Here is a 15,566-nt window from a genome sequence, read left to right on the forward strand (position 1 = left end):
CCCGGCGCCCTCACCCCTTCGGGGGCCCTCGCCCGCCTGTCTGCCCAACGCCCTCACCCACCCGCCCGCCTCAGCCGAACCCCCCTTCGCCCGGGCTCCCTACCTCTCCCCCAACTCGCCCACCCCGCACCCCATCACCCGCCCGCTCCAACCCTCCCGGCGCCCTCACCCCTTCAGGCACCCTCGCCTGCCCGTCTGCCCGGTGCCCTCACCCACACGCCTGCCTCACCTGAACCCCCCTCCGTCTAGGCTCCCTACCTCTCCCCCAACCGCCCACCCCGCACCCCCTCACCCACCCGCTCCAACCCTCCCGACGCCCTCACCCCTTCGGGCGACCTCGCCTGCCCCCCTGCCCGGCGCCCTCACCCACCCGCCCGCCTCACCCGAACCCCCCTCCGCCCGGGCTCCCTACCGCACCCCTCACCCGCACACCACGCACCCCCTCACCCGCACGCTCCAACCCTCCCGGCACCCTCACCCCTTCGAGCGCCCTCGCCCGCCACCCGCCTGCCCCACCCCTTCGGGCACCCTCGCCCGGCGCCCTCACCCACCCACCTGCCTCACCCGAACCCCCCTCCGCTCAGGCTCCCTACCTCTCCCCCAAACCGCCCACCCCGCCCCTTCGGGCGCCCTCGTCCGCCCCACCCACTCAGGCACCCTCGCCCGCCCGCCCCACCCCCACCCCTTCGAGCGCCGTCACCTGTCCCCCCGCCCGACGCCCTCACCCACCCGCCCGCCTCACCCGAACCCCCCTCCGCCCGGGCGCCCTCGTGCAGGTGCCACCCGGGCTTCCCGCGCCCCCGCCCGGCAGGCAGGGAAATTCCGGGAATTGCCCTGCCTGCCGGGCGCGGGCGCGGGCGACCTGGGTGGCGCCTACAGGTGCCACCCGGGCTGCCCGCGCCCTCGCCGGGCAGGCAGGGCGATTCCCGGAATCACCCTGCCTACCGGGTGGCGCCTGCACGAGCCCCGCTCGTGGGGCTAAGGGAGGGTGGGTGAGGTTGGCGGGCGGAGGCGGGTGAGGTAGGTGGGTGGGGCTGAGGGAGGGTGGGGCGGGCGATGGCGGGTAAGGGCGCCCGTGCCGGGCGGGCGGGTGAGGGCGCCCGGGGGTGGGTGGGGGGCGGATGAGGGCGCCTGAGCCGGGCGGGCGGATGAGGGCGCCCGGGCCGGGCGGGCGGGTGAGGGCGCCACCGGGTGGGCGGGTGAGGGCGCCCGCAGGTGGGTGGGGTGGTCGGGTTAGGGTCAGGCGGGCGAGTGAGGGGGTGGGCGGGTGGGTGAGGGCGCCCGTGGGTGGGCAGGCGGGCGGGTGAGGGCGCCCGCGGGTGGGTGGGGCGTGCGGGTTAGGGCCCCCGGGCCGGGCGGGCGGGTTAGGGCACCCACGGATGGGTGGGGCGGGCGGGTCAGGGCGCCCGTGCCAGGCGGGCGGTCGGGTCAGGGCGCCCGTGGGTGGGTGGGGTGGGCGAGTCAGGGCACCCGCGGGTGGGTGGGGTGGGCGGGTCAGGGCGCCCGCGGGTGGGTGGGCCGCTCGGAGGGGTGGGGCGCTCAGGGGTGGGTGGGGCGGGCGGGTGAGGGCGCCCGGGGGTGGGTGGGTCGCCCGGAGGGGTGGGGCGCCTGAGTGAGGGCGCCGGGAGGGGTTCGGCGGGTGGGTGAGGGCTCCCGGGCTGGGTCGGGAGGGCGGGTGAGGGGGGACGAGGTGGGTTGGCCGGGCGGGTGAGGGGGCCCGGGCCGGGCAGGCGGGTGAGGGGGGGCTGTTAGGGCGCCCGGAGGGGCCGGGCGGGCTGGTGAGGGGGGGCACTGTTAGGGCGCCCGGAGGGGCCGGGCGGGCGGGCGGGCGAGGGGGTGGGGCGCACTGACGAGTGTTAAGAAAATGAGGTTGACCGGGCCCACCATGCTCACGATTTTTCATTAACCTAATTTAATATAAAAGTTTTCAAGGAAAAAAATTTAACTTACCTTTTAATTGCGAGAATTCTTCGTTGAATATGTTGTTGATAGCGATTTAGCTGCTCCACAAATTCATGAGTCTTTCAACGATTTTCAAAAAGCCTGGATGTGATGTTAGTAATAGTGATAATGAAATTTTAATATGTAAGTGAAGTTACAGAGATGTTTTACTGTACGGTTAATATGGGATAATTTGTTTTACAATATTATAAAGTGAATATTATAGATTTGTTTTACAACGGGTTGAATGTGGGATAATTTGTTTTAAAATATTATAAAGTGAATATTGTAGTATTGGAAAGCAAATATTATATGGTTTAACTATTATAATAATTAATGTAGAAGTTGTAGTGTACAATTTTAATTATGATTTCATAAAAAAATTTAGTTTACATTTTTCAATAAATTGTAGAACAAAGTAATAAAGGTAAATAAATTTAACAGACTTTTTGGAGGGAAATATTTTCGTGAAACTTTTTGGAGGGAAATATTTTCGCGAAATTTTTTGGAGGGAAAATTTCATTCTTTAAGCTATATAATATCTTTAGGAGACTCTCCATTTGTATCATTCAACATCTTCTATTTGAAAGGGATGGATTGTTCTGATAGTGAAGTTTCGATTTATACACCATCAACTTCTTCATCACGTAACAACTCTATTCATATTGATGAACATAGCGGAAATTCTTCCACTATGAATAGAAAGTCAATTCTTCCACTTAGTCATGATTCTAAGGACTACGAGAGCAGCACTGATGAAAGAGGGGATGGAGAATTTCAAATAAATAAAGAGTCACAGATTCCACTTAGTCCTACTTCTAAGGACTATGAAAGCCGCAGTGATGAAGAGCATGATGGTGAAGTTCAAAAGAACGGAGTGTCACGATGTCCACTTAGCCCTAATTCTGAGGACTATGAGAGCGGCAGTTTTGAAGAGCATGAAGGTGAAGTTCAAAAGAATGGAGGGTCACGGTGTCCACTTAGTCCTAATTCTAAGGACTATGAGAGCAAAAGTTTTGAAGAGCATGATGGTGAAGTTCAAAAGAATGGAGTGTCACGGTGTCCACTTAGTCCTAATTCCGAGGACTATGAGAGCAACAATTTTGAAGAGCATAATGGTGAAGTTCAAAAGAAGGGAGTGTCATGGTGTCCACTTAGTCCTAATTTTGAGGACTATGAGAGCAGCAGTTTTGAAGAGCATAATGGTGAAGTTCGAAAGAAGGGAGTGTCACGGTGTCCACTTAGTCCTAATTCTGAGGACTATGAGAGCAGCAGTTTTGAAGAGCATAATGGTGAAGTTCAAAAGAAGGGAGTGTCACGGTGTCCACTTAGTCCTAGTTCTGAGGACTATGAGAGCAGTAGTTTTGAAGCGCATGATGGCAAATTTCAAAAGAATGGAGTGTTACAGTGTCCACTTAGTCCGAATTCTGAAGACTATGAGAGCAACAGTGATGAAAAGCATGATGTTGATTTTCAAAAGTATGGAGTGTCAAAGTGTCCACTTAGTCCTAATTCTAAGGACTATGAGAGCAGTAGTGATGAAAAGCATGATGTTGATTTTCAAAAGTATGGAGTGTCACGGTGTCCAGTTAGTCCAAATTCTAAGGACTATGAGAGCAGCAGTGATGAAGAGTGGGATGATGAATTTCAAAAGATTGGAGTACCACAGTGTCCACTTAGTCCTAATTCTACGGACTATGAGAGCAATAGTTATGAAGAGCGTGATGATGAATTTCAAAAGAATAGAGTGTCACTGTGTCCTCTTAGTCCTAATTTTGCGGACTATGAGAGCAGCAGTGATGAAGGATAGGATGATGCACTTAGTCTTAATTCTAATGAGTATAAAGGTAGCAGTTACAAAGGACGGGATGTAGCATCTTCAAAAAGTAAACAGTCACATTTTCAACGTAGTCCTAATTCTATGGACTATGAGAGTAGCACTGGCAATGCATATGAGGAAGAATATCCATTAAACATCAAGTCAGATTTTCCATTTAGTCCGAATTCTAAGGACTACAACAGTAGCACTGAAGAAGCGGAAGATGAAGAATATCCTCCAAGTCAATATTTGAAAAGCAGAGCTGATCATAGTGTGGATAACGTTCCTCTTAATGATGATGAAAAGCCTTATACAAATGATGATCAAATGATGGAGATGTTGCCAAGAAACATTGTATCAAGGAGTAGGAGCAGACCTTTTTGTATCAATGCAAGTTGTTCTAGTTATACAAGGGGTAGAGCAGAATATATGACGAGAAGAAGTTCTATCAGTGCTCTCATTTCAAGTGAATGTTGCCAAAAAGATTGCTTGAAACATATGGATTCCAAATTTACATTAGAAAGCAGGAAGAGATATTTGTCAATGAATAAAAGCATGCAAAATTCATATTTAGTTGGGTGTGTTAGCGCACGAGGACAAGAGATGGCTCTCTCCGGGTCTATCTCGGCAGAAAAGTCTTCAAAGGGGCTTAGATGACCGATAATGAATAATGATCTTAGGCTAGTAAATTGATATGAAAAGGGTTTTAATGGATGATGGGGTTTTTCTGGGCTGCATGGGGCAAAGAAACAGCTTGAACAGAGAAATATAATCAAAAACACAGATTATCTCCTGAGGCAAGGTAGGAAAGAAATTTAACAATTAAATTGAGATAAACGGAATGGCAAGACTGCTGAGAAGTCGACAAGGGCATAGAAGATGGATCCTTGTCAAACAGAAGAAAACATTAAATATGAACAAACTTAAAGGTAGAGCATACAAATTATGAATTCTACCTTAACACTTCATTTGTTCAATTGGAAATGATCATGAAATGAAATGAACACATAACAGGCTACATATGAAACAAAGGATGACACAAATGTTAAATTTCATACCACAGGAATCTCAGAAGCCAGAGCTGTGTATTTTCATTAAAATCTCTGTCAAACAGCTGTACAATGAAACTCTCTATTCTCCACCAGCTCTCAGAATTCTCTTCTCTCACCACTCACTTTTACAAATGATTTTTTAATACATTAAATAAAACTCTGCTAGGGGAAAAACAAATCGACCCCAAAACAGGGGCGCTGTTTCACCTGCAGTTACAAAAATAGAGATAGAGTCATTTCTTTTTCCTAAAACAGAAGATCGTTCCCCTTAAAATCCTCTGAGGGCTAACAAACTGGAGCGCAGATCCCATCGAATCAGGACTGAAGTCATTAGTAGGAGATCGGTTGCTATATTTGGATCCATTACTTCAGCGACAAGCTGTTCGTTGCTTGTATCAATGAAATCAATTGGATGCAAAGCTATGCCATTGAAATTATTACTTATGTAACGAACAATAACTGCAAGGCACTCGGACGGATCCTTTGGATCCCATTCGACACGAAAGCAGGTCAAGTGACGATTAAAATCATGACTATGGACGATCTCATGGCTTGGATAGCTCAAATCACCAAAGATAGAATCCCATACACGTATCCGATTATCTTGGTAGGTAGTCATGATTTTACTGCCAGGTTTTGGCGAAAACTAAGCAGAGTTCACAACACGTGGGTGTTTCAACTCTCCCAAGAAGGCCCCAGCTTTTAATTGGCGAATATCCCAAAGACGAGAAAAATGATCATTGCCATAGCTGATCAGAAGATCTGAATTTAATGGATTGAAATGAAGTCCCACAACTTTAGAACCCTTTTTGTGGATTAGAATGTGTTCCTATGTTTTCTTATATGAGCGAATGTTTATCTGGTAAAGAATCCCAAAGTTATTCGCAACCAGTAAAAGATCTTTCTCTGAATTGATATCCATGCCATATAGCATTCTCCATGTTGCCAGTCCATTCCATCCATCAGGATTGCAGTCCATCAGGAGGATTGGAACTCCCGTCTCAATATCAGTGCAGCTAAGTGTTCCATCAGATCCTGATGTGTATATATAATCATCCTTCACGGGATGAAATTTCATACTATTCAGAACGAAGGAATGTACTGTATCATAAACTGTCCTCTCTGTCACTTTCTCATAGTCCCAAATACCAATTTGACCTTTCTTATCTCCTGACATGATAATATTGTTCTTAGTAGGGTGAAATTCTAAGCAAGTTATCCGTCTACTATGTAACTTGATGATAGCAGAGTCAACCTGGTTGGGAATAACATAAGTTGGCTTGATCATATTGATATGATTTCTGATTTGCCGTTCAAATACAAAGTCAAAGACACTCTGGACATATTTGCGGGGGCCAGGGACAACCCCATATTCTGTCGCTATGCGATGTGGGCATGTCATCGTGGTGTGCCTAGGCTGTTTACATAAGAAACATGGCTTTTGAAGGCAATAAATATAGGTAGCTCCTTTGAACACTGCCTCATGGTCTTTCCGTTTACACACCTCTTGGGCCATATTCATGAGCCAGCTATTGCTACCCAAATCATCTTCTTCGCGAGCATACTTTGCATAGTCATTTCTCAGAGTCTGCATCAGGATCATTGAGACTAAACCCGTGAGTAAAATAACCATCATAAATGAATTGAAGATGGAGAACCAACGGATCTGATGTTCAAAGAAAGGATATTCTAAGTAGATATCAGAACACCCGGCAAAGGTTATGTTGGTCTCGACCCAATGGACTGAATCCCAGCAATAAGCGGCTTTGGATTCTCCTGAGTGAGGTTGACATGAATTATTTGGTCATTATTGATTTTCACAATAATATTCTTGAACTGTGATGCCAATAGCGCCATACATATATTGTAATGGTGATGTCAACGAAAAGAATGCCAATGCTGCTATTCATAGAACTGAACTGAGACACATATCGAACTGAACCATATATACAATACTGCTATCATACATCTGTGATGCTCTGCAATTGATCATGCCATACATACTATATGACAGAGCCGAGACTCATCTAGTGCTGAAACAGGTCGATATAATAGTGACGCTGAGACTATAGGGATGTCGAGAGAGTGCTTGTGCCAACCATATAAGTACCGCTGACCATAGACATTATTCTATATGTATATATGAATATAGCTGCTAGCATAGATCTGTAGAAACAATACACCCATCGCAGAACAGCGTTGAGACCTCCATACATATCACTGTGACCATAACGCAGAGACAACATATTGTGTATCAAATTGCAGAGAGTATATGCCCAATCGAGAGATTGCCTATCAACATCAACCTTCACAAGTGCCATAGCAGCGCCAAACTTGTCAACGACTAGTAACACAAGCTTGCAGGCATCCAAGAATGGCTTTGTCTGTAACCATAGTAATTTCTGGGACATTTTTTTTTTCAGCAAAAATCAATTTATTTCAGTAGTCTCCAGTGGCACCTTTATCAAAAATAAAGTCACAGATGCATCCATCCTTCCTTGTCGAACATATACGGATTTGGTTTCCATTTGATCTTGCAAACTGAAATGCTAACCACACTTGAAATACCATGGGCTCCTTTAAATGAGAAAAATGTTTGAAACTTCTCTGGCATAATTGAGTTTTCAAGATCGATCAATCTCACTGGAAATTCAAAAGCAACGATATTGCCCCGCTGATCACCACAAACAAGTAGCTGATCCACAAGGCTCACATCAATACATACAATGCGTGCCAAGAATGCTGTTGTGAAATCGGCAACTAAAGATGCCTGATACTCTTTTGATGGATCCCCTCCAACCATTGACTTCTCTAAATGTGTACTCCAACCTCCACAATTTTAATCCTCCTTTTGGATCTGTTGTAAAAACATGCCTATGCCCTAAGGACTTGCACCAGTAAATTCCAAGAAGTTGCCTCTCTCTTTCAGCAGACCAAGTAAAAGAGCATGGGTTTTCATGATTAAGATTACTAGATACAAGTTGCACAACAGTCACTCTTCCTTTGCCATCACCCATTGCAACCCAATCTTCTTGTAAGGCTGGGGAATCAGGGGACTCCATGACCAGTACATCCAAACAAACAATGGGCTCCTTGTCATTAATTTTGAGTATAGTTGTCCACTTTTCTTCTCCAGGAACAGTTAAGTTGATGCAATTTAGATATCCCAGGTTGGTGGCAATGAAAAGATAACTCTCTCGAGCTAAATGCAAGCATCACACATATTCACTCTTGCTGTCTATGAACTCACGACTTTTCAGAGATGATTTCCTTTGCAAACATCTAAGTAGCAGTGGGTGAAAGCTAATTGTCATTGGCCTGCATATTTGAACTGAGATTTTGACAGTCACCTGCCAATTTGACTCTGACAGAGGACTTTGAGAAGACGGAGTCTAACAGGGTGCATGCAATCTACATTGTCAGGTTATGATTATCATATTGGGACTTTTTTTATCTATACAAAATGTTTCATTTGATTGGGAATTTTCATCTCTCGAGAATTCAAGAAAATTTGGAAAAGGATCCCACATTTTATTCAGAAGTACGTCATAAAAGACAGTTTGGTCCATTATCAAATACTGCAATGTCATGGATGAAAGATTTCTTTTCAAAGCATGGAGAGTGTATGCCAAATGGAGAGACAATACATATTCCAAATAATTTTTCAAGACGAGAAATCTACAACTTATACAAAGAATATGCAGAAGGTGCTGAGGGACATGGCCAGTTTATTACATATCAATATTTTGTGAAGGTATGGAAGAAAGAATTCAACAATGTCCGTATTCCTAAGAAGACAAGGATGGGGATTTGCAGTACATGTGCTTCTCTTAAATAAAAAAGGGACAAATGAGAAGGCTCAGAAAGAGGTAAGCGTTCATAACTTTAAATTTTAAAATTGTATAGTCATCAACTATGAAAACATATTTCTTAATGAATCTCTTTTATGTTGTGTAGATTTAATTGTCAAACAACTTCAAGAGCATCGCGAACAACAAACAAACGAAAGGAAGAAGTTGTACAAGCATCGAAAGAAGTGTTATGATAATCCGAATAAATATTTGGGTTTGATAATTGATGGTATGGACCAGAAGAAAACACTTTTACCACATTTTGTTCGCACACCCAAAAATTTACAGGAGGAAAACTTTATTCAATTTCGCTTGGTCGATTGTATGGTATTCAATGGGAAAATGTTGCCAAGGGTGTACTTCACAGCTCCAAATATTCATAATGATGCAAATCTGACCATAACCATAATTCATGATGTGATTTCTCATTGGTCTGGTAATCTTCCTGAAGTTTTGTATCTACAATTGGACAACACTTGCCGTGAAAACAAAAATTAGGTTGTTTTTGGATATCTAAACATGCTTGTTGAATTGGGAATTTTTCAAAAGGTAAAGGTTGGTTTCCTTCTTGTTGGGCACACTCATGACCATATTGATCATATGTTCAGTCATTTTTCAATCACATTAAGGAGGAAGGAAGTTGGGAGCTTGCCATCAATAATTGAATGTATTAAGAAATCATACATGCCAGAGCCTACTTTTGATGTGTTGGAAGAAACTGTTGACATGCGAAGGTTTATTCTGGGATCATATGGTGAGGGGAAATCCATTGAACAAATTAATGACATTAGCTTCCAACATCAATTTCGTATCAAAAAAATTGATGGGAAAACACTAATATTGGGCAAGAAGTATTCAACTACTACAGAATGGGCATCGTCATCAGGATTGCAATTTTTGAAGTTCATTCCAGATCATCCAATATTTGCATCAAAAATATTGTTATTACAATCAGTTGGTGAAGTTCAGAATGCACGTAGACAAAACAGGTGTTATAGACATTTTTGTGCCCTACAACTCCAAGCATGAAATGTCCATAAACCAAGGGCTCCTAAGTCCCTAAAAGTGTTGTTCTAACCCCTAAAAGAACAAGGTCAACATATTACAGCTTCTCCCAGAAGTTCTCCACCAGAAACTGCTCAGAATTGGTCAAAACAGGATCATTACAGCTGCTCCACTGGCTAGGTGCTTTGCATCTCACCCAAATGCACTGTGAGGGTGCGTTGCATTTCAAAACTCCCTTCTGTAGGGTGCGATGGGCGAGAAATGACAAATGGCAGTGTCATTTCGCGAGGTGGAGAGGCAATGGAAGCTTCCAGAATCTTCTCCTGTGACACTTGCCTCACTGGATTCGACCAAGGATGAGTAAGAGGCCCTCAGTCTCTAAGTGGAAGCAAGAACTGACAGAGAGAAGACACTAATCAAATCATAAGCTGACTCATCCTCCTTACAGATATCTATATCTGGATCCCTCATCCCAGAGATCCAGAGGTTGGAATTTTGCATATTGTAAGGAATTGATGTTGGTTTCTAGAGACAAACATCAGATTGTTGGGTGATTTATGCTTTGCTTGAGGTGAAGAGGGGCTTCTTTGCTGGGAGGTTGATGCTGGGTCGGAACCACTGGTTGTAACTCCTCCTGGATCTTTTCTTGTTTATCAATAAAAACTATTTGAGTTCTCCTCCATGCTTTTGTATCATTGATGCTTGTTACATTTGTATGGTTAACTTAAATCTGATCCTAAGTTGTTTATGAATATAGATCCATGTCTTTGTATAGTGCTCTTCTTCTGTGATCTTGCAGGTACTTTGTGAAGCTGGGCATGCAAGGGAGCAGGTAGCTGGAGACTATCAAAGGAGAGAGGGATTGGATCAAAGAATTAGCGCAAGACACAGGTTGGTTCTTTCTATTCCTCTCTATCTATAATTCATAAAGGAAATACAAAAGTAGTTTTTCTCTGTTTGTTTCTAAGGCAGCTGTCACACCTTAGTGGGATAGAGCAGTTCTAAATAGACACTTTTCCCTGTAACAAAATGGCGACTCCACTGGGGAATGTCTAATTAGTTTGTTTGTGTATCATTCTTTGTTGTTTGTTTCATAAACTTATAAGTAGCTTTCGAACTGCATTTTCCATAACAAATGCAAAGTAGATAACTGCTGCTTCAATCCATTCACTGGATCTGTTTATGATTTAAACAGCTGATTCACAAACTATCTGATTTCCCTTGTGATAGCTCTTAGATGCTCCTTAGATCTACCCCTGATTGTTGCATTACTGATTGCTTTTTACTCGGCCAAAAACCAAGGACTGAACTGCAAACTGTGACCCGGAACCCGGACAGAGTCTCGTTTCTGGCCCAGCGCAGGTACTATTCAGAGATCCTGAATTTCAGGACACTTCCCGAAGGGGCAACGTGCGCTGCATTTCAGATTCTCTGTGTTACAGGTGCGCTGATCAGACTAGCTCTGTGCAGCTGTGGTTCCTGTGCTTCATTCTTTCCAGTTCTATCCCTGAATTTTGTTGCCTGTGATCAGTATAAGTCTGTTTGAAACCTCTTTTCCTTGCTGTTATTCCGCCTCATATGTACAAAAGAACTGTAGATGTTTTTGTGTGTTTGTTGAGTCGTTTACAGTTTTCCTTTGCAAAAGTAGCATAGTCATACTGTTGTCCTTTGATTTGAATCTGTTGCAAGTGTCGGTTTCGATCATAGGAGAAAGTTTGATTGCTATTGATGGTCGATTATCCTGTTACTATTGCCTTTGGTCTGAATTTGTAATTTTCTAGTGTCAAGAACAAGTGTTCATTTCAAAATCGTAAGGTGTCATAATCATCTCTGTTTTTTATTTCGAAAAAGAGCTTGTTTATATTTGTCGCTTGAAAAGAAATTCAGATTTGTACATCAACTTTCTTTTTAGCATCAATACTAAGAAAGTTGAAAACAAATACATGCATGTGCATTTGCATATAGACAATCTGTTTGGCTTGATTTAGGAAAGTGCATTTACAGTGTGCTCTTTGCTCTTTGTGAAAAGATTATGTCTTTCTTTTCCCCTAGTAGCTAGGATTTTCATTGCACAAAAGAGATAAAAGTTTGTTTATCATCTTTAGATTGCATTTTAGGAATTACATCTACATCTCGTGGTGAACCCGAAAGGCAAACCTCATAAACAAGATCAACTTAAAATAAATTCAATGAATCTAACAACGCTTTGGAACTTAACACACAACATTTAGAGGTCTAGGCTAGAGACGTATTCCGGCATCGTAAAGCCTGGTAACTATTGTCCTCACTGATGGTTGGGTGATTCCTCCACTTTGAGACGATAAGTTCCAGTATGGACTTGTGCTCCCATGTACCGTCGAGTATATTTTGGGAGACCCCTATAGGCTTAAATCCTTTATCCATAGGAAGCTGTGTCTGCCACCCTATCGATCGCAATGCACTGAACACAGCATTCAGGAAGATTGATTGTCGTACCGTAAAAAGTATTCTGCAGTTTTGCGATTGTTTTGGTACTCCCTCTACCTAGATCTCTGGAGTAGTCCCTTTCGTTCCTTTTCAGACTCCTTAACGGAAAAGGTCCATCTGAGGACTTGTCACTTCAGGCTCATTAAAAATCAAAGGAGACTAGAGTCATCTTTTGTTTTTTATTCGACTCTTAAAAACTGAAAAAACAAGTTGTGTCAAAGCGTCTAAAATTTATTTTAAACGGAATATTCATTAACCCTTTCCTACGTTGGTCTTGGGTTGAGAAAATAGAGTCCACCAATGAAGGAATTCCCCTTGGAGGAAATCCTAGTCCCTTCTCCTCTTGGGGAGATGTTGGTGCACCCCATATGGCCACATTGTCTCTTCCAGGGCTGACAATTGGTTTGCCTGTATGGCTCTTCTCAACCTCTGTCGTTCAGAGCACCACTATTCCTGAACAATCGAATCAGCAATTAGACGAGTCCAGAGTTACCCACCAACCTTCTACTTCCTCTAATTCTTCCTCTCCTCCTTCCTCTTCGCTTGATGGGGCTGGTAAAGCCAAAAGTCAAGTTCCTAAAGAGAAGAAGGAAAAAAAGAAGAAAGAGAAGAAGAAGAAGGAGCCGAAAGCGAATGGGGGCAAACGAGTGTCGTCTAACGAAAATCCACACACTGCACCAACCAGGCCTAAATCGCCATGTGTCATTTGCAAAGGAGACCACTTTCACAGAGATTGTCCTTGCATCCCTCGGATCTTAAGGGACTAGTCTCCTCGTTTGCACAACCCGGTGTCGTCAACCTCTGATGATCATGTTGAAAACACACCGTCAACTAGTGAAAGTGAAGCCCCAGGACAAAAAGTAAAATATAGATTTCCTTGTAAACTGTGCGAAGGCGATCATGCCGTCCACCGTTGTCCCTTCTTAGACGGAGCTAAAAGAGTTTTGGATGATCATCCGGTTTCACCGTTACGACTTCCTCCTGGATATAAAAAACTCTTGCCGAGTCCGTCACTAGCTGAAAATCCGGCTGACCCGCTCAGGTGGTCAGCCGAAGCATCTGTCATTGAAGATGAACCATCTGAATCCATACCAGACGAAAGTCAAAAGGTCGAGGCGGTAGTTGACCCGGTCTTGCCTTCAGAGATTCCATCTTCAGATGATACAATCACTAAAGAGAACAAGGATGACACCGTCCAAATTCTTTTCATAAGCACAGACTCCAACAGACATGGGGACAATTTACCCGTTCCTTTACCGCAGGAAGGAAGTTCATCAGAGTCGTACCCGGCTGTCTATTCGGTCCCACCTCCAAGCAACCTAGTTGTCTCCTTCGACTGGAATCAACTAGGCAGACCCCGTTTACCAGCTAGTGTACCATTCCGAATTATTGTTCAAATATACAGAATGGTTATGGCTGGTACCATCATAGATGAGGGGGCTTCTGTGAGTATCCTTTCCTCAACTGCTTGGAAAGCGCTTGGTTCGCCATCGCTTTTGCCTGAGATGAGAAGTCTGACAGGCTTTGATAAAGGAACCAGTCAACCGTTAGGGATCCTTCCCGATGTGCCCATAACATTGAGAAGGAAAACCGTTCACATGAACATAATGGTAGTTCAAGGACCCCTGGATTACAATCTACTCCTTGGACGAGACTATATTTATTGCATGGGAGCAATTGTCTCCTCACTCTTTAGGGTAATGTGTTTTCCGCACGAAGGAAGAGTGGTCAAGCTCGTGGACCAACTTTCATTTCCCGGATCATACAGAGCAAATAGTCATATACCATCCCTGAATGGTCTTTTCACGCAATAAATGTCTCAATATCCAGTCCATCCTCCTGATGAGTGCAAGTGATTCAGAGGGATATGACTGAAACCCAGGGGGCATGCACCCTGGTCTGCCTCGGCAGGAAAACTTCGGGTATAGAGTAGGTTTCCGCGGGAGAATATTACTAGTCTATACCCCCGTCCGTGATTGGAAGAGGGGGTTATTCTAGAACAAGATTCTCTTGTCAAAGTTATGTGAGTTGGCGGGCATCGCTGCTCACCTTTGTTTATTTCGGTAGACATCGCCAAAGAAGTTTTTTGTTTACGCCGTAAATAGAACAATCTTTGGTAACCTGTAAGAGGTAGACCTCTCTCGGTAAAACAAATGTTTTAACGGACTGAAGAAGTGGTACCCTTGAAACTTTGTTTTATACCTGGGGGCATGCAAACCTTTTGGAGTGCAAAAAAAGAGCAATCATTTATCTGTTTTTTGGATTGGTCGTTTCCTAACTTGCATAAAGAAAGGATGTGGGCCAAAACTCTAAAAATTGTCGTTTTTATATGGGACATTCTTATCACAAGACTGGATTAATCGAGCAGTTTTAGCACATAGTTCAAGCTCGTTAAAAAATAAACATAAGACATGAGCAAATGTTTCCACCCGCGTTTAAGCTCCTCAAAAAATGAACTATTCCCCGGTAAATAACCATCGTGAATGTAGTACTTCAGCCGTTAAATCCTTGGTCGTGTTTGCACCGTCACCTCCACTTTTCATTGGCCGATCATTCACCTCCATTTGATTGTTTACCCATTTTGAGGAACAGCTGCGAAGAGTGATTTCACTAGCCATCCTTGTGACACTGCCGTGATTGGAAAATTCCAAACCTTACCTGGAATCAACTGCTACCCGTCTTATCACTCGTTCCTCAAAAGACGAGTCTCCTTTAAGCTCTTTTCAATTGACTCGTAAAATATGAAAAGCTTGCCGAGCCATTGGCCTCTCCAGCTCGTTAAAGGGACAGGAAGTGCTATCCCTCCTCTAGATTTTAATCTTTTTTTACCTGAGGGATTATTACACAAAAAGATTGAGCGCTTGTTTTGTTCGACTCGTTAAAACTATCGAAAATTCATCCCTTCTGTATTGTTTTATACTTTTTCGGACTTAAGGGATTAGATGACGAAAAAGGAATTTTGGAGTTACCTTTACGTTCCTTTTTAGACTCTCTAAAATTGAAAAGGACCGAGTTATCTTTGTCGTTAAACTCGTTAAAAAGATTAATAGCGACAAACTTGTCTTTAGACGAGAACGAGTTTCACTATCGCTAGGCTCGTTAAAACATAGTGATGGGTTTGCCCGAAGGGAAAATTATAGAACAAGCATATGTTATCCTCCTCAAGCTTGACAAAAATAAAGAGGTACTGGTCAGCAATGACTGGGGAAAAATTGGGAAGAAAACTCAAAGAAACTTTGTTGGTAGCAAGTCGCTCTTGAACATGACACTTCCACTCCGTGTCCGAGTCAAGTTGGGTTGTTTCATTCACCGGTCACATCACCATGGTCATGCCATACCATCCACATTTGGGGTTAATGCTACCAATCCATCACATCAGTGTCGCCGACATGTTCAAGAGAAGTCATCCAGAGAAGTCACCTGTGTCTCTCC

The 15,566-nt window shown here is 44.2% G+C and overlaps 1 pseudogene; it reads right to left on the reverse strand.

The window, feature by feature from the left end:
• Window positions 1-5,080: 5,080 nt before the first annotated feature.
• LOC149185736 (protein DAMAGED DNA-BINDING 2 pseudogene) lies at window positions 5,081-8,218 on the reverse strand (annotated as a pseudogene).
• Window positions 8,219-15,566: the final 7,348 nt, after the last annotated feature.

This window comes from Pinus tabuliformis, chromosome 3_1 (genome assembly GCF_031772625.1).
Source record: "Pinus tabuliformis cultivar Carrire ecotype Pingquan chromosome 3_1, CPIR1, whole genome shotgun sequence".
Classification (NCBI taxonomy): domain Eukaryota; kingdom Viridiplantae; phylum Streptophyta; class Pinopsida; order Pinales; family Pinaceae; genus Pinus; species Pinus tabuliformis.